General features: G+C 44.7%; 1 protein-coding gene across 1 annotated transcript in view; it reads right to left on the bottom strand.

Moving 5' to 3' along the window:
* The window catches only part of LOC122935859 (WD repeat and coiled-coil-containing protein-like), a 48,185-nt gene extending 39,585 nt beyond the window's left edge, over nt 1-8,600 (bottom strand). Inside the window, exon 1 of the mRNA XM_044291769.1 lies at nt 8,381-8,600. The gene's annotated coding sequence lies outside the window, so the exon portion shown is untranslated. The remainder of the gene's footprint in view (nt 1-8,380) is intronic.
* Nucleotides 8,601-19,088: the final 10,488 nt, after the last annotated feature.

Below are 19,088 nucleotides of genomic sequence, written 5' to 3'. Positions count from 1 at the left end.
AATCTGCCTTCCGTTTGCCATAGTTTATCATAGTTGTTTCCATTTGTCGGGTTGTCGTTTAGATAGGAGTTTTATGAAGACACCTGTCTTCCATGGGCTGTTCTATTTTTTTTTTTTGTAGTTACTTTAAAGTATTTAGTTCCTTTTGGAGTGTGTTCATTCAGTTATTCATTATCTGGATGATTTCTTATTCGTGGGCCCTTGGAAAACGGGAGTCTGCGCTGCAGTGTTTTCGTTGGTTGATGGGGCGTTTTGGTGTACCAGTAGCTAAGGACAAGACTGAGGGCCCTTGCACCAGTTTGTCTTTCTTGAGTATTGAGATAAATTCTTCTGATATGGTTTTTCATCTTACGAAATTTGTAGCGTTTGAGGATTAATATCAGTCAGGTTGTGGTGGCAAAAAAGATCACTTTGAAACAACTTCAGCTGCTTTTCGCACGTCAGATCATTCCCATAGGTCGGGTTTTTTCGTGGCATTTGCATTTTGCATCGCAAGGGATTTGGTCTCCGCATCATTTTATCAGGGTGACTAACAATATGCGAGATGACTTGTTAGTGTGACAGGCTTTTCTGGCTTCTTTCAGCGGTCGGGCGGTGTGTCAGGAGATAGAGGTTTCTAGCGTTGAACTTGAATTGTTCACTGATGCAGCCGGGAGCGTCAGCTTTGGGTAAAATTTTTGGGGATGACTGGTATGTCCCTTGGCTGGTTTCAGTTGGGTTCGACCAAGAACCTGACTCTCTTGGAAATGTTTCCTATTGTTGCAGTGGAGCTTTGGGGATCTAGTACGGCATATCAGCGTATCCATTTCTGGTTAGATAATTTGGCAGTCGTTCAGGCCATCAACTCTTTGGCCCTTTGCAGATGAGTGTGTCTAGATTATGTCCGGATGCGTTCATTAAAAACTGTGCAATTTCGCAAACAAAGCCATTCAGTTTTTAATGCAATCACGTTCAGTTTTTATCGCATGGGTGCAATGCGATTTACTGTGTTTTGCACGTGCGTGATAAAAAAATTTCAATGTTTACAAAAACATCTTTTAGCAAGCATCCGTGAAAATCGCATCCGCACTTGCTTGCGGATGTGATTTTCACACAGCCCCATCCACTTCTATCGGGCCACGTGAAAATCGCAACGCAAAAGTGATGTGTGAAAACCACTGCTAATGTACACAGACCCATTTAAATGAATGGGTCCGTATTCCAAGGCGGACGCAATGCGTTCGCATTGCACCCGCGTGGAATTCTCGCTTGTGTAGAAGGAGCCTTTGACTTCCAGTTCTTTGCCAGTGTTGGCTTTGTTGCGTCATTTAGTGTTACATAGTTTACGTTTCAGGAATTGCATCCAACAGCGCGTGCAGTAGAAGAATCCTGCCCAGAATACTTGTGGGAGGTAGTCGAGACACACTTGTCAGTCTGAGCATTTAGTGGCACTCTCTACGTGGAAGAGTCACTGCTAGGCTTGGGAAGGTTGGTTGCTTTTTGCCAGATCGCAGTTCCCCATCAACGATACCCGTCATTTGCAGGTGACGTTGGATTATTTGGCTCATTTATGTCTGAAAAAGTATTCTGCATCGGCTGTGGTTAAATCTTTCTCTGGTATCGCTTCCACGTTAAAATTGGTCACTTCAATGTTAGTAAGGCTTTTGTTGTCTAGCAGGTTGTCAAATGTTGGAGGAAGGAGCACGTCTCCGGATTGTCGTCGGCCTGTGTCTTTTATGTTGTTGCAATCTTTTTGTGGCGTTTGCTCCAACTATGGTTTTTCTGTGGTTGTTTTGTACAAAATATGGCAGGTTTAAGTTCGGTCTATCCCAGCAGTAGTGTGGCCACTGAACCGCATAGGGAAGGTGGTAGGGACTGCGGGGATTAAGCAATTTGAATAAGGTAGTTAAGCGGGCGAATGCAAGAGCCGTACTGGCTCATTTTATTAAGCAGTGGTGGGCAGTTATCTTACCTCAGCAGCAACGTGAGAAACATCCCCCACTCCCTTCCCAATTGTTTGGTACAATGTTTTTGGTTGCCTGGCCATTTTTTCATTTGTTTTCCAAATGTCACAGCTGGCGGCGAGTTGCCCCTGAAGGTTCTGGTCTGGGATCCTACATGCTCGCTGTTGGTCAGTGTGTCGTTAGCAAACAGGAAGCAAGAAACGGAGGAAAAGAGAGCGACAGTCACTGGTAACTGTATTGGTTTAACGGAGTTAGCTGTGGCTGCTCCCCTTTACTCCAACTATGGTTTTGTGTGTGTGTGGGGGGGTTTTTTGGTACATATTACGGCACTGCAGGTTTAAGTTCGGCCTATCCCAGCAGTCACAGGCAGGTGGGTTATCATGGCAGGCGATAAGTCTGTTGCATTATCACCCAGCAAGGAGGACGCATTAAGCTCTTAAGGCCATCTGGGGGAGGGGGAGACGGTGAGAACATACTGAGAGGCCGGCAGTGGACACAGCCAGGGAGGAATTACAAGGGGCACGCCGGGGGGGAGCGGAGCTTCTTGCATCCCTGTTACAGTATGGTTTCCACACGGTAGCAGCTTCCGACACTGCCTTGGGTCAGACTCAACCCCCTTTATAACATATACTTTATATCTTTATATTCCAAATGGTGTGTTAATGGGGGAAAAAAAAAACATTTTTACAGCATTTCTTATGTAGTAAAACCGAGTTATCTTGATTCTATGGGTCAGTACGATTACAAGTTGTTCTTGTGTTTTAATACAAAATAAATAAATGCAACTTTGTAAAAAAAAAAAAAATATATATAATATCATTTTTTTCTTTCTTTCTTTCCATGGCCACCTATTGTTCCTCCACAGTGTCCTTCTGTAGTATGACGCTGGGTTCACACCTGAGCGTTCGCGATGGAGCGCTCTGTATGCGCGATTGTACGGGCGTTTGCAATTGCGCATACAGAGACAAGCGAACGCCCATGGTTGCACGTTCCCGAAAGTCTATGTACGGGAACGCGCGACAAGACGCCCCAAAGAAGCTCATGTACTTCTTGTGGCGTCGGGCGTTTTACAGCGCGATCGTACGCGCTGTAGAACGCCCAGGTGAGAACCATGCCGAGAGGGAAGCATTGGTTTCTCCTTGTTGAGTGTTTTACAGCGCGTAGGAACGCGCTGTAAAACGCTCAGGTGTGAACCCAGCCTTACATCCCCCACAGTTTGCCCCCAGTAGTAAATTTTCCCCTGATATAGTGTCTCCAGCAGCACTAAAATCCATTAAAATGCTCACAAGTAGAAATTACACCCACCTAGTACCCTCCAGTAGAAATAAACCCCCCATAATATGCCCCAGAAGTAATAATGCCTGTCTATACTGCCCCAGTAGTACTAATGCCCCCTATAGTGCCCCCAGTACTAATAAAGGCCTCTTATGGTATTTTCACACTAGCGTTATTCTTTTCAGGTATAGGGTCTCAATACCGGAAAAAAACACATCAGTTTTGTCCTAATGCATTCTGAATAGAAAGCAATCCGTTCAGTATGCATCAGGATGTCTTCCGTTCCGTACCTTGTACGGTATTTGACTGGACAAAATCCCAGAATGCTACCGCACTTGCCAGATACAGCATTCATTTCCATAGAGATATATTAATGTCGGATCTAGTACCAAGTGTTCTGGAAATTGCCGGATCCGGTTTTCCGGTCTGCGCATGCGCCGGGATATAGCAGGGGCTAGTTTTACTTTTGATATTTGAATACCAGATCTGTTATCACCGGATCCGGGAAAAAAAAAAAAAAAGCTGTTTGTATACGGCTTGCCGGAACTGCCTTCCGGATTCCAACAACGCTAGTGTGAAAGTACCCTTAATGTGTGCCAGTAAAAAAAAGAAAAAGCTCGCTTGTAGTACCAATGCCCTCTTGGTGCCCCCTCCCCAGTTAGAATAATGACCTCCGCTATAGTGGACCAATAGCATGCTGTCCACATGTTTTGTGGCTCCACTGAAATGAATGGATCCGCATCCTTTGCACAAAATTACAGATGCGGACAGAAATATTCGATCGTAAGAATGGGCCCTTAGACATATGATAAAATCCACCATCCGGGACACAAATCAGAAACATCAATCCAACATCAGTACCCGGGAAGACGATCCTTGAAAAACAATAAGGAAATTATAATAAATCCAGCAGACAAAGCTGGCGGAGTAGTCATGATGAACGCATCGGACCACTTTAAGGAAGCACAAAGACAACGGACAGACCCACACTACAGTACTCCTAAAGCTGGAGGCCGGAGATTACTGCTGGTCTGTCAACAAGACGGCTTCCAGAAAGTCTACAAAAAAGGACATTATACAGCACATGCTTCGAAAAGTACAGGAACCGGGAGACAAATCCCCCCATGTGTAGGCGCCCTCACTAACCAAATGTCAGCATGTGTAGAAGGTGGTGTTAGAGGAAATGTGTCATCAGAAAATAACCTATTGGTTAAATCATGTTTTTATGTTAAATATATATATAATTTTTAGAACTTTGGTGAATTTTCCATGAAACTACCGTATTTTTCACCCCATAAGATGCAAAAGTGGGGGAAAAAATGCCCCTGCGTCTTATGGGGTGAATACTAATGAAGCACTTCCATTTTGGAAGCGCTCATGAGAACCGGGAAGCAGTGAAGTCTCTGTACTCACCCCTTCCTGGTCCTCGGCTGCGCACAGCGTGAGTGTGCTCTGTCATCTCACGCTGTGCACAACCGACAGCAGGAGGAAGAGGATCGCGATGTAGGTGAGGAGCGGCGGCATCCAGGAGCAGGAGAGGTAAGTGATTTTTATTTTAAGTTTTCTGTGGCATGGGAGCACATATGGGGGCTGCTAAGAGGCAATGAGTCTCTTAACTGAGGTCTGATTGGGGGTCATTCACATTGGGGTCTGATAGGAACTATGAGCTGAGGTCTGATTTAATATTGGGGTTCTGACCTGAGGGCTAATGAAAAATATTTTTTTCTTATTGTTCGCCTCTAAAACCTAGGTGTGTCTTATGGGCCGCTGCGTCTTCTAGGGCAAAAAATACGGTAATCTGTAATAAAAGGCTATAATCATATAATAACAATAAAAGGCCTTACTATATTGAGAATAATGTTTTTTCTTAGAAACCTGAAACTTATTACTAGTTTATTCACAGGCACAATATATGATTATAAAGAAACAAGCACTATTTATTAGCTTTTTAAGCCTAAAAACATTATTCTCAATATCTTAAAGGGAACCTGTCACCGGGATTTTGTGTATAGAGCTGAGGACATGGGTTGCTAGATGGCCGCTAGCATTTGAAACATATGCAAATTAACCTGAGAGGAGTCCTGTCCCTGACTCATCTCACGTACAGGACTCAGGTTAATTTGCATATGTATCAAATAGTTTTTTCTCCACAATAAAAGCACACAGAGCTATGGGGACTGGGTATTGCAGATGTGCTAGCGGCCATCTAGCAGCCCATGTCCTCAGCTCTATAGACAAAATCCCGGTGACAGGTTCCCTTTAAGGATATAGAATTTTTTTATGGGTTAAATGTGTAGGGAAAAAACCCAAGATTCAAACCTGGAGTCTCTGCATGCAAAACCAAGCACTTATCACTAAACTATAGGATTTACACATAGAAGGATGGCTTTTCTATACTCATAAAGCTAACACATATACTGGTGTCTTTATAATACATTGTGCTTATCTCAATGTGGCAAGGCTACAGTAGGTAGTGTATATGATATGTAGATGCTAAGACGCAGCTCCGCCCTCAGCATGCTTACGTCAAGCCCTATCAATCAAGTGGAGGAGGAGTGTGCAGAGCACAGGAGGTGTAAGAAACCAGTGCTCCAAGCATTCAGGCTCGCCTCCTGGTGCTTTCTCATTTGTATATGAATAAAACCACAGATATCTCTGCAGCTGTTTAGCATACAGACAAAGGAAAGGTGTAGTTTTAATTAGCATTACCAGGCAGTATGCCAGGTTTAATGGGGTTGATCCTGCTGACAAGAGCCTCTTTCAGCCTATCCATACACAATGACCACTGACAAGATAAAGATTCCCAAGAAACATCAGGAATACAGGATCCCCGTTACTTTCACTGCACCACAACAAGTGTGATATACTTAAAGGGGTCCTCCCATGAGTAATATAAAAAATAAAAACCCAATATCATATAGTACACCAGAGGCTCTTTCTAACAAACTTAGAACCAGCCGTGTACCTCACATGGAGCCAAATATCTCCCTATTCATTGCTGCAATTGCTCTGCTAGATTGATTTCAAACTGCCAGCTCATGGGGCGTGTCCTTTCCGCTCCAGCTGCTGGCAGTTGAAGAATGGAACTGAGCATGTGCGTCCATGTCAGTTAGCAGGACAGAGGACAATAAATCTTTCACACTCCTTATCTTTGAACTGCTGTAATATTTACTGGTATTACTCTTTACTCCTCTCCCCATAGTGATAGTTGTTTCACAATGACTTGTCTTATTACTATACTGTTCCTATGTCCCTTTGTTATAAAAATGTGACTCTTTAGATATTGTCCTGTACCATGCCTGATGAAGAGACCTAAGTAGCCTTGAGTGTTTGCGATCATCTACTCCAGGCATCCTCAAACTGTGGCCCTCCAGCTGTTGCAAAACCACAACTCCTAGCATGCCCTAACAGCCTACAGGTATCAGCCTACAGCAGGGCATTGTGGGAGTTGTAGTTTTACAACAGCTGGAGGGCCGCAGGAAATCACTAGGATATGCCCCATATCACTAGGATATGCCCCAATTGTCTTATAGGTGCGGATCCCACCGGTGGGACCTGCACCTATATCAAGAACAGAGCTCCGAAAGTGTTGGAGGGTGCACTGCGCATGCACAGCCGCCCTCCATCCATTTTCTATGGGGGAAAATAGGACTGGCTCGGCTATTTCCGTCGGGCCCACAGAAGTGAATGGGAGCGGTGGCTGGTCATGTGTGGTGCGCTCCCATTCACTTGTACTGGGAGAGCACTTAGTGGTGGCCAGACCTGAGTCCTCCAGCCACCACCTTGTGGGGCTCCATTCCCGATATAGGTGCGGGTCCCAGCGATATGCCCCCATTGTCTGTGATCAGACAACCCCTTTCACTGTGCACATTATCCCACTATTGTGACATCACTGTGTGCATTATCCCTGTGCATTAGGGAAAACAACACAATCATAAGCTTCTCACGTTCTAAACTTGCTATTGAATCTGGTGGTGGTGGAGTAGGGCCCCTTTCCAAGTCTTGCTATGGGGCCCCATGGGTCTTGGTTACACCCATGAGTTTTGGGTACTTGTCTAATTATAAAAGGTGTGCAATTTACCTATGTATTTGGAGTTCGAGGGGAAACCAGAGAACCTGGATGAAACCAATACAAAGGGTGAGGACGAAATACAAACTCCATGCAAACACAGGGCTATAATCGCGCTGGTGCTGGTTTCCTGACCTGACATCTGCCCTAAGGAGTGACATACGAGCGAGGATATTCTACGTATGGTGGCATGACAGGAGCGCTCCAGTCACAACAAGGCACAATTCTTACAACCAAAGACAAGTAAACAGGACATGATTGGGGGGCTCCCATCTGGACCCCCTCACACCTAGGAAAAGGCCAGGTGGCATATCTGTGCTGTAGAAAACTGAGCCGTGAGAAGAGCTCTCCTCTCGCATGTGAACGGAGACTTTGCTGGGGAAACCCTTTATATGTCAGAGCAGGGCCCTCCTACAGCGGGCGTCCGGTATTCCCCATAGGCTGGCAATTAACCATTTACCTGCCAGCTGTTTGCACCACCGTATCCACGTAGCATGGGGGGGGGGGGGGGTGAATGTGGGGAGCAGATGATGGAAATCCCTGTCGCATATATTGCATGCAGGCTGACAGGAGGAATAACATGAGGGATGAGGCTTATTCCGTAGGTAATCTGTTCCAGGTCTCTGAATGAGGGCACCCCAGCCTGGATATAATACATGGGTGCAGACTGTGTATCAGGGGTGCATAGGGTGGACAGAAGTCCGGTTTCCTGGCTCCCTCTCCTCCGTCTGGCGCAGGGCCCGGACTGACGCAGGGATATCCTCCTTTCTCAGTAGTTCACGCTCAGACAGTAGCATTGTGCTATCTGAGCATGAGCTGCCACTACAAACTGACTGACTGAGGCTTTTCTCCCCCCCCCGTCAGTCACCAGAGTCCTCCGACATGGCTGACTGAGGGAGAGAGAAGCACCCTGGCTGCCCCCATCTCACCTTCCTTCTTCCAGGGGCGTGGATTGGTGGAATCAGGGGTGTGGTTTAGCAGTCAGGGGCGTGGCCTGTGATGTCCAGCATTATCAGAAGCCAGTGGCCACCCTAGGGGTGCATGAGGAGAGGAAGCACAAGGAGCAGGGTGATAAATAATGCATGCCACATACCTATTGCTGTGCACTGAGCACGTCCACAGCGGCACGCTCAGCAGCTCCTTGCAGATGTGCACCACAGGGCGGGCTCCTATCTACGCCTCGTACTGTGCCGTAATATCCAAACACAAAGGGGATTCAGGCGGAGAGCGCTCTGCCCCATTCCTGAGTGACTGGGATCAGTGGCTGCAGCCTCATCGCTCAGTGACAGGGGATTATGTGCAGAGTAAACTGCTGCTCGTGCAGGCCCCTGTAAGGAGCGACGCGATTGGCCGGCTGCCTCTCCTCCTGCATTGGCCACCGTCTCTCCTCCTGTGATTGGCTGATGCTCCAGTGTGGAGTACTCTGGCCCCAGTGTAATAGCAGTGCCCCTGGAGCAGCTGGAATACGCATTGTCCTACGTAGTAAACAGTCTCCGAGTTGTCACATTTACCAGGAGCTCTTGTGTTTTCCTTTAATCCCCCAGAGGAAGCCCCTGGCTGTTTAGCTTTGGACTGTGCCATGAGGAGGAGAGGGGGCAGGGCTGGACCACACAGTGACGAAGGAGGCAGAGGGGATGATGTGATGACTGGACGATCACCTGCACCTCATGTAACCTGAGGCGGTGTGCTACATATAGTCCACCCGCTGACCCCTTCATTCTAGAACTGTGGGAGACTGTATAAATGTAATCTACGATCTTCTCTGTGTCTGTGCTGCGCTCCAGTGGCCATATGTAGACTTCCAGGAGAAAGATGACAGAGTTGATGTAAACACAGATTTACACCAGGTTTTGGCGTAAAAATAGTCACAAGTCCCCTTTTTGTGACTTCTTAAACGTAATATTTTGACTCATAGGCGTTTTCGCGAAAAATGAAAGCAATGCAATCGTAACAGCACTGCAGCAGTGGAGAGACGGGAGGAATTCCTGCAATGTGGTAATGAAAGCAATGCAATCGTAACAGCACTGCAGCAGTGGAGAGACAGGAGGAATTCCTGCAATGTGGTAAAGAAAGCAATGCAATTGTAACAGCACTGCAGCAGTGGAGAGACAGGAGGAATTCCTGCAATGTGATAATGAAAGCAATGCAACTGCAACTGTAACAGCACTGCAGCAGTGGAGACACGGGAGGAATTCCTGCAATGTGGTAATGAAAGCAATGCAATCGTAACAGCACTGCAGCAGTGGAGAGACGGGAGGAATTCCTGCAATGTGGTAATGAAAGCAATGCAATCGTAACAGCACTGCAGCAGTGGAGAGACAGGAGGAATTCCTGCAATGTGGTAAAGAAAGCAATGCAATTGTAACAGCACTGCAGCAGTGGAGAGACAGGAGGAATTCCTGCAATGTGATAATGAAAGCAATGCAACTGCAACTGTAACAGCACTGCAGCAGTGGAGACACGGGAGGAATTCCTGCAATGTGGTAATGAAAACAATGCAACTGTAACAGCACTGCAGCAGTGGAGAGACGGGAGGAATTCCTGCAATGTGGTAATGAAAGCAATGCAATCGTAACAGCACTGCAGCAGTGGAGAGACAGGAGGAATTCCTGCAATGTGGTAAAGAAAGCAATGCAATTGTAACAGCACTGCAGCAGTGGAGAGACAGGAGGAATTCCTGCAATGTGATAATGAAAGCAATGCAACTGCAACTGTAACAGCACTGCAGCAGTGGAGACACGGGAGGAATTCCTGCAATGTGGTAATGAAAACAATGCAACTGTAACAGCACTGCAGCAGTGGAGACACGGGATAAATGCTGAGGGGGATGGCGCCGTTACTGAGGCGTGTTCATCCAGAAAAGTATAGTGCGTGTATAGCAGGACTGGCGATGTTATTAGACATGTTTGCATCCCCATACCAGGGAGACATTGTAAGCCAAATAAATACGCTACGCTGCCAAATAATGTCTGCACCCTCGCAGCATGCCCCCAGCTACACACAACCACAACCCCATGGCCCACCTTGCCCTGTGCCAGCTTATCCTGTGGTACAAGAGCCCAACCAACCCCCTTCCCATTCTACTCATGCAGCACAACAACCTGGCCAGGTTAGGCCTGTAAACTCATTTACTTCTGGGGCCGCCATCAGGGAATTATTTGATTTGTAAATATTTGTGTCACTTTTTCATAAAGTTCAACGATAGTGGCTCGAATCAAACAAAATAACTATGGGACGGGGCTCAACAAACAACTCAACCTTTTGATGGTGAAGTAGCAATACAGATTATATAGGCCAAAGGAATCAGGGGAAGTCAAAACATCTGTTTGTACGGGGATAAATCTAACATAATATTGGTCGACACTAAAAGGCACAAATGCATGAACACACTAAAACTAATGGGTTGAGTTAAATATTAATACCCAAGTGGTTGCACATATACATTTTCCTACCCCCACTTCGAATTTAGTGTTATTTTTCAAAAAAACAATATGATGTTACAGGAATATATGTAGAATGTAATATTTTTATTGTGTTAGATTATAGCTTGAGATCCAATATATCACATTTCACCAAATGTAAACATTATATAGACACACACAATGCTTCTAGTAACCAAACTTTATTTTCTCTGTTAAAAACTAAACAAAATTAAGAAAAAATGAGGTAGAAAAAATTAAACACTGCCACGAATAGCGTCCCTCTGCCATGGCAAACCTGATGACGTAGGAAAATCTTCCATGTCAACAGAAGAGGAAGCCTCATGAATCCTGGTGAAGTTGTGTAGAACAACACAAGCTTGAATCACCAGGGTAGCATTCTCCGGATCCATCTGTATGGATGACATAAACACCCTCCACTTGCTAGAGAGTATTCCGAAAGCGCACTCAACAAACCGACGGGCACGAGTCAACCGGTAGTTGAAAATATGCCTCCTGACATCCAAACCACGCTATGGGAAGGGCCGCATAACATGCACTAATCATAAACAAGTTGAGTTACAAACTGGTACAGAAGGAGAGAGGGCCCTGCCCGTGAGGGCTTACAATCTACATTACTGTAAATACTTCCAGTTCTGAAGACTCCAGCGGCTCAGGATCAGTGCTCTGGGCAGCTGGGCTCAGGCTGGACGTGGGCACCGCTCTGCAGGAAGGAGACCAGGGCTCGGCTCATCCTAGTGTTACAGTGCACCCCAGAGTATGCAGTATAGCACCCTATAGTATACAGCACTACACAGTATGCAGTATAGCAGCCCACAGTATACAACACCTCACAGTATACAGTATAGCACTCCACACTATACAGCACCCACACACACTATACAGGCCCCCCCCCCCCACACAGTATACAGACCCCCCACAGTATACAGTCGCCCACTATACAGTAGTTTACAGTATATTAGCATAACAGCCCCGTCACCTTTTTCTGATGTAATCTTCACAAAAAAAAGCTCCACAGATAAGGTAAACTTCTCCTGCAGCAACACTCCTGCTAGGACCTGTGATGACCTCATAGCCATGTGACCAGTAATATTGCTAGGTTACTGGTCACATGGTGATTATGTCATTAAGGTCCTAGATCACAGCTCTAACACAGTACGATGCCTGGACTTAGTGCCGGCAGGCATGGCATGGCAGCACCCCCTGTGTAGCTGACAGCCTGACACCTGGGGCAGTGGCTAGCAGGGCTCAAGAGGCAGCTGCCCCTTGGTAAAGACGGCCCTGGCCACGATAACAAATGGAGCCGGCGTACCTGCATATCCGGGCAGTCTTCTGGACTCAGGCAGGGCAAGCTGGTTGGCACAAAGCCGCTCACCCATTCTAGAAGCAGTAAAGATGCGAGCATCTGCTATGCTTCCACAGGCCCCGATACTAACCATTATAAACCAGTAGCACTACAGAAAAATATTGCTTATAATTGAGGAATCGGGTCCCTGAGTGTGGCGGCTTCTTCACACGGATGTGCTTGCCATCCATTGCCCCGATGCAGTTGGGAAACTGCGCAGAAAGATTGAAGCCCTCAGCAATCAGAACCCAATCGTCCGTCTTGGGCTGTGGCATCACAGTCTCTCGAAGTTGGTGCCAGATGACGTGGCAAGTGTGACGCACAAAAATGCAGGGATGCAAAAAGTTTCCAGTTGCAAGGAATCTGTTGAAAAATAAAATATCAGTAAGCAGCTAAAAAAGGTAACATACAATATGATTTGTCTAATGTTTGATATGAGACATATGGGTACAACTATCTATGTAAATTTACTATAAATAACATTTCTAATGTCATTTTGTGTATGAACAAAACACTTTCAGAAATTGGGGTGTGCGCACTACTCACACAAGCTATGCTAGAGCAACTGTGTTTACGCCATTTGCATGCAGAATGTATGGGCGACTTAAAGGATGATGTGAACACTCTGCATGATGATGACATTAGCCAAACAAACAAATAGTAAACCAGTTTAAAATACACGACTTCCTTTAATCTTGCCATGTTATCTGTCGGGGATTTAACACCAAAAATATATTTGACAATGGGCCAAAGATATTATGGACAAAAAAAGTTAACTTCAGCAAACATTAGCACATGTCTAACAGCAGCCATTTTCCCAAACATGTTCCTCCTGACAGAAGCAGTGCACATTACTGTTTTAACTATAAGTAAGATATAGCTTACCTCAACGTGACAATGAGCCTTTCCTCAGGAGAAATGCTGCGCCTCATATTGGTGTCCATGAAGGTAAGGACAGTACGTAGAGACGACAGCAAGCAATCAAATGTAGACAATGACATCCGACAGAACGAAAAAAAACTTCTCGGGATGCTGCCGAAGATCTTGGTAGAGGGTATGAAAGTGTCCTTTCCAGTAGCGTTGGGAAACAATGGGATGGACCCAAAATCGCCGCCTTCTACTCGGTTCCTTGTCCAAGAAAAGGGAGCGCTGTCCCCATCGCCGATAAACAAGCCAGTGCAGTGCGACCTCTTACAAGAACAACAAAGCCAAGCAACCAAACGAACCTCTGTACCCTGTAAAGACTACAGAAAATGGCCACCAAACAAAACTCAGGTGACCAGCATATATACCAGTATCCTGGGTGGGGATATTTAAATCTCCCTTTTTCTTTTACATTCCTTGTTTTTTTGCGGTCCGCAAAAAAAACCCGGAAGACACACAAAAACAAAAACAGATAACAGATCCCAATTTTGTGGACCGCAAAAAAACAAAAACAAAAAAACTGTCGTGTGCATGAGGCCTTATAGGCAGCTCCATGTAGACTTTTAGCATGTTGTCCTTTGCTGCCATCTACTGACAAAAGTGAGACATTAAAAGTATTGAAATGGACTGGCACTCTGACATAGGTAATTCACATGGATACACTATGGATGTAATATATATTTATTAAAGTATTGCAAAATCTAGTAAATAAAAACACACCTTTAAAACAATACTAAAATATACAGACTAAAAACATGTATATAGGTAAGTATACCCAGATGTATGGTAAGATATATATTAAAATATATAGTAAAAAGTCACTCCGTATATATCCTACGTATAGTCCAGTATATTTGTAGACTTCGCAGTATATCTTCAATTGTAGAAATGTTATAGTAGGTTCATATATATATATATTTAAAAAAACAAGGATGCAGATTATACTCTTGGTTTGGTGTTGATATGTCCCTTAAGTAGGTATTTGTATTAATATATGCCCGCTTGATAGATTACTTACAGCCAGTTGTGGTGTCCCACTTCAGTGGGCTTACCTGACACTGTAAAAGGTATTGGTATATTCGATGTTGACAAGTGGAAGGATCAGGTCTCAGCATGAAGTTTCAGCCTATGATGCGGCTGTACTCGGTCTCGGTGTCTCACGCTGTGCTCAGTTTTGGCGGTTCACGTAATCCACTTTACATCTCACGGGAACAAATTTGAATTGTATAATCGTAATTATCCGATTTCTTTAAGGTTTGCTGAAGCGCTTCAGACTTATTAAATTTTCGTATATGTTCTATTTCCACATTTGTTCGGACATGGAATACAGTCTATAATTACCAGACGCGTTTCGGGTAGTGCTTTCCCCTTCTTCAGTGGCTTGATTACGATTTTATTATCAATATTTATGATTCTATTATCATTAGGCCAGGATTATGGACTTTCTAACTTATAGGCAAGATATGAACCATTACCATTGGAAGGGTGATTCAATTGGACTAGAGCACCTATCCTTGGACATGGGAGAGCGAGCTATTTCCTTATTTTAGCAAAGTGAGACATTGCAGTAATTATACGATTTACACATGCAGAGTAATATATTTAATATCCCTTGCCCCACATCCTTACACAACTATTCCTAAGTAATTAGTGGCATTGATGCTTTGACCAGAGACGGATTGGGAACGTAAAGTGGCCCCGGAAAAAAACTAAAAGTGGCCCCATTTTGTAGTTGGGTCCAAACTGACAGAGGGCAGGACTAGCAATAACATATTGCAGCACATTATACCACCCCAAAAAATACCACAATGCATCTCAATATACTGCCGCCAGCAGCACAAAATTAATTCCTAAAGACTGCCACTGGTTGGCTAAAAGTAGGACTTAGGTGGCCCCATAGGCATTGGTCCACCGGGACGTTTTCTTGTAGAGTTTATGGCCAATCCACCCCTGGCTGTGACATGATATGCCAGGATGGCATGCCAGTCTCATTCATTTTATGGACTGTAGAAGCGAGATCTGGCCACTAGAGGGCGATGTTGCATACAAAAAGAAACAGGAACGGTGCTCAAGCAGAGAAGTGTATGCAAAGAGGTATGTCCTAAGGAAGCGAACCATCTCACTAGCGTCACCTCTTGAAAGAGGCTCCCTATCAAGATCCAACTTTCCAGCAAGACTTGGGATTTCTGACAGAAACAATAAATAGGGAAGGAAAAGTTCAATTATGTTTTCATCACACAATAAAATGAGAACCATGTACAAATCAAATGGATAGTTAAAATGAATTGGAAGGTTCTGAAAAATGCTCCAGTGATTGGCCAGAGTTTTACCCAAAATTTGTCATATTTTCCAAGGCACCTACAGTGAGGAGTAAATACAGAGCAGTTAAAATGAAAGAGGATCTAAAGGATCGTTCACATGGTGCGGTTTCTGCACTGGCTGAAAAAACCAACCACAGAAAGGCAAATACAAAAAACAAATATAATTTCAATTTTTTTTCTAAGTTGCGAACATACTGGAGTGGTTTATGTACTGGAGTGCCCATGTGGCCTCCAGTATGTGGGCCAAACTAAGAAAATTATAAACACACATTTAAGAACATATTAGAAATAAAAAGAAGGGCCTAGAAACACATAGAGTGTCACTTCACTTCAAACACAGCCATAACATGAACCCAAGAGGCCTAAAGTTCACTGGGGTGGAGTTTGTTAAAAATAGCTAGGTGGTGACCCAATAAAAAATATTAAAGAAGCACTCCCACAATTTTTTTATTCTCTGACTTGTTAGAAAGGTATATGATGTAAACTGTAGTGAAGGCAATTTTCTTACCAATGACTGTATTTGTGAGTTATAACCTCCCCTCTGATCCTCAGCCATGTTATGTGACCAACACTTTCCAAATAACACAGCATCTTATGTGTAGACAGGAAACCAGTTTCTTTGTGTATTCCTATAGGAGCCTCAATGTCAGTCTCATAGGAATATAGTAACATAGTATATAAGGCCGAAAAAAGACATTTGTCCATCCAGTTCGGCCTGTTATTCTGCAAGTTGATTCAGAGGAAGGCAAAAAAAAACTGTGAGGTAGAAGCCAATTTTCCCCCCGACTCCAATCAGAATAACTCCCTGAATCAACGACCCATCTCTAGTAGCTATAGCCTGTAATATTATTAGGCTAGGTCTACACAACAACATTTGTCGCACGACGTGCATGTGACACGGACCGCAAAAAAACGGCATGGTCGTGTGCATGAGACCTAACTTTGAGGTAAATTTTATTGAATTTAAGTTTATTTATGCATTCCCATTCTGAAATCTGATAGTGTTTTTGTTCAACCTATAGGTATTTAGCTACTGGAATGAGTTTGTCTTCTTTACATTTTAAGTATCTCTGTGGCAAATCAACAACTAGTGTTAAAGAGGACCTTTCACCTGAAAATGCAAGTTAAACTAAAGATATACCCTTACTTGCCAGCCCCCGGTGGTGCTTATTCAGTTCTTCATTTTGCATTCAGTGCCCCCGTTTGTCCGCGGTGGCCCCCGCAATATTTCCTGCCTTCAATGCTAATGAGCCATTCGGCTAAACTGGGCAGGCTTGCAAAAGTTCTCCCGGGCGTGTCTTTCTTCTCCCTGGCACGGAGCACATCTAATCAGCGCGCTCCGCTCTTAGCCAGGGAGAAGAAGCTCCAGTTCTCGCAAGAACTGGAGCAATTTCATCCATCCTGAGCCGGCGCCATCTTGGATTCCCACGGCGAGCATTGGAGCAGAGTCGGAGGCAGCAGCAGCATCCGGATCCTGTAGGTAAGTATGTAAAACACACCTAGACAATGAGCAAGTTGTTCCAATCTTTAAATGTACCCCCCTAGACAAACGAGCATTTGTTCTGTATGGCAAATTTTCCCCCACAAGAACCAAACCCCGTATGGCAACGAGCATAATGGGGGATATACTCCCCCCACCAAAACCCCTAATGGCAACGAGCATGATGGGGGTTATACTCCCCACACAACAACCAAACCCCCTATGGCAACAAGCATGATGGTGGTTATACTCCCCCCAAGAAAGCCCCCTAATGGCAATGAGCATGATGGTGTCACCGATGTAGTAGGGGAGTACACCAAAAGACAACAAGAAAAAAGGGGAAAGACACTAGGCCTCACCGCTAGGGAAGGAAAAGGGTCACCACCTATAAAACCCTGCTCCTGACCCTAACTCCTATCCGTATGGGCACCTCTCGATGGTAGAAATACCCATACACAGGAACCTAGAAAACCTGGTGACCCTCAGATGCCCTAAAGATAATGACAGGGCAGAGACCACCCGTTCCTTTCCTAGCGTCTCACTGAGGCCTAGTAAACAATGTGGGGGGGGGGGGGGAATACAAAACACAACAAGCGGAACACTTAACTTAAGAGGATGATAGATGAACAGGACTTCAACACGAACCACACTCCAGCTCTTCCAAGACCAAATGAAGCTATCCCAAGCAAGGAGTGATGGGAAAAGTCAGACTAAATAGGGCGAGGTAAAGGTCACATGATCCTCTCCTGAACAGGTGTGGACATACCAGCAACACACAGACAAAGTGAAACCAAAAGAGGCTGTCAGATCACTAATGCGTAGATAATCTTTCAGAACTTCTGAAACCTGTCACAGATGTGGGTTATACTCCCCCCACCAAACCCCCTATGGCAACGAGAATTATGGGGGTTATACCCCCACAACAACCAAACCCCCTATGGCAACGAGCATGATGGGGGTTATACTCCCCCCACCAAAACCCCTATGGCAACGAGCATGATGGGGGTTATACTCCACCCCACAACAACCAAACACGTTCACCACCAAGGAACACTTGATTGAGGAAGCCATTTATACTATTTCATCTTACGCAGGGCGATGGCGTAACCAATTCTAGTCTGTTTATTCCCAAAAACTGTCTCCCTGTCTGACCATATGTTTTTCTAAATTCATGTAATAGATCGCATACTCCACAGATTTTTATTTATTTTTTTTGATTATTACTTGGACTGCATCTGAGTGGAGGAAGAGCAGAAAATAGTAAAGTTTTAAATAACTGATTAAAATGGTCAACGGGGGCTTGCGTTGGGGAGTATTTATTTCAATAAACTTGTTTCAGACATGGCTACTTGTATTCTTGCTCTTCAGTACTTGCAGTGGTAGTAATGGCTGCATCTGTCCAGACGCTACTATCACTATTACTGGGTCTTATTGTCAGCCAGTGTGTGGTATAGTGTCATAACTGTGCTGACAGTAAAACCCCAAGACAATTACCCCGGTACCCAAAGCCCCAGGGGGTTCCGGGAAGAGCCAGGTTGCCGCCAAGTGTGAAAATATTTTATTTTATGGTTTTGCTCTTGGGGTGGCTGTGAGAACCATGGACCTTCTCACACTGATAATGGCAGCCCACAGCTGCTGGTTAACCCTTGGCTGGTTAGAAAAATTAGGGGGGACCCCACGTCATTTTTTTTGGGGGGGGGGGGAGGGGGGGGGGGTTTGGTTTAAAAAAAAGCCCTGGGGCCCCACCTGTTATCATAATCTTCCATGGTTTACCCTCCTGCTTCGAAAAGCGATTTTCAGACACCCAGACAAGCTGTTCGGACAACTTGTTGATGGAGGAATCACTTTACTTCTGGTGTCTTTGAAATCTTCATTCCAAGCTGTGTTTACCAGCTTGTAATCATTAGTGATGAGCGGCAGGGGCAATATTCGAATTCGCGATATTTCGCGAATATTCGGGCGAATATTCACCATATATTCGCAAATTCGTAATCTCCAGGCATTATTTTCTTGATTGCGAAAATTCGCATTAAAATTTGCATACAAATTTTCACATAAAAATTCGCATAAACTGATATTTTCGAAAAAAATCGAATATTCGCAATTACGAATATATTTAGCGATATTCTAAATATTCGCGAATTCTCAAAGTGCCGATATTCGCTATTAAAATTCGCAATTCGAATATTCGTGATCAACACTAGTAATCATCATCTTAGCCTCTGTCACATTACTGCTGCCTCAGGTCTGCAACTATTTTGAGCAAATACATAGTAGCTATTTTTGAGACA

Source organism: Bufo gargarizans, chromosome 4 (assembly GCF_014858855.1).
Source record: "Bufo gargarizans isolate SCDJY-AF-19 chromosome 4, ASM1485885v1, whole genome shotgun sequence".
NCBI lineage: Eukaryota > Metazoa > Chordata > Amphibia > Anura > Bufonidae > Bufo > Bufo gargarizans.
This window is presented reverse-complemented; position numbering and strand designations above follow the sequence as displayed.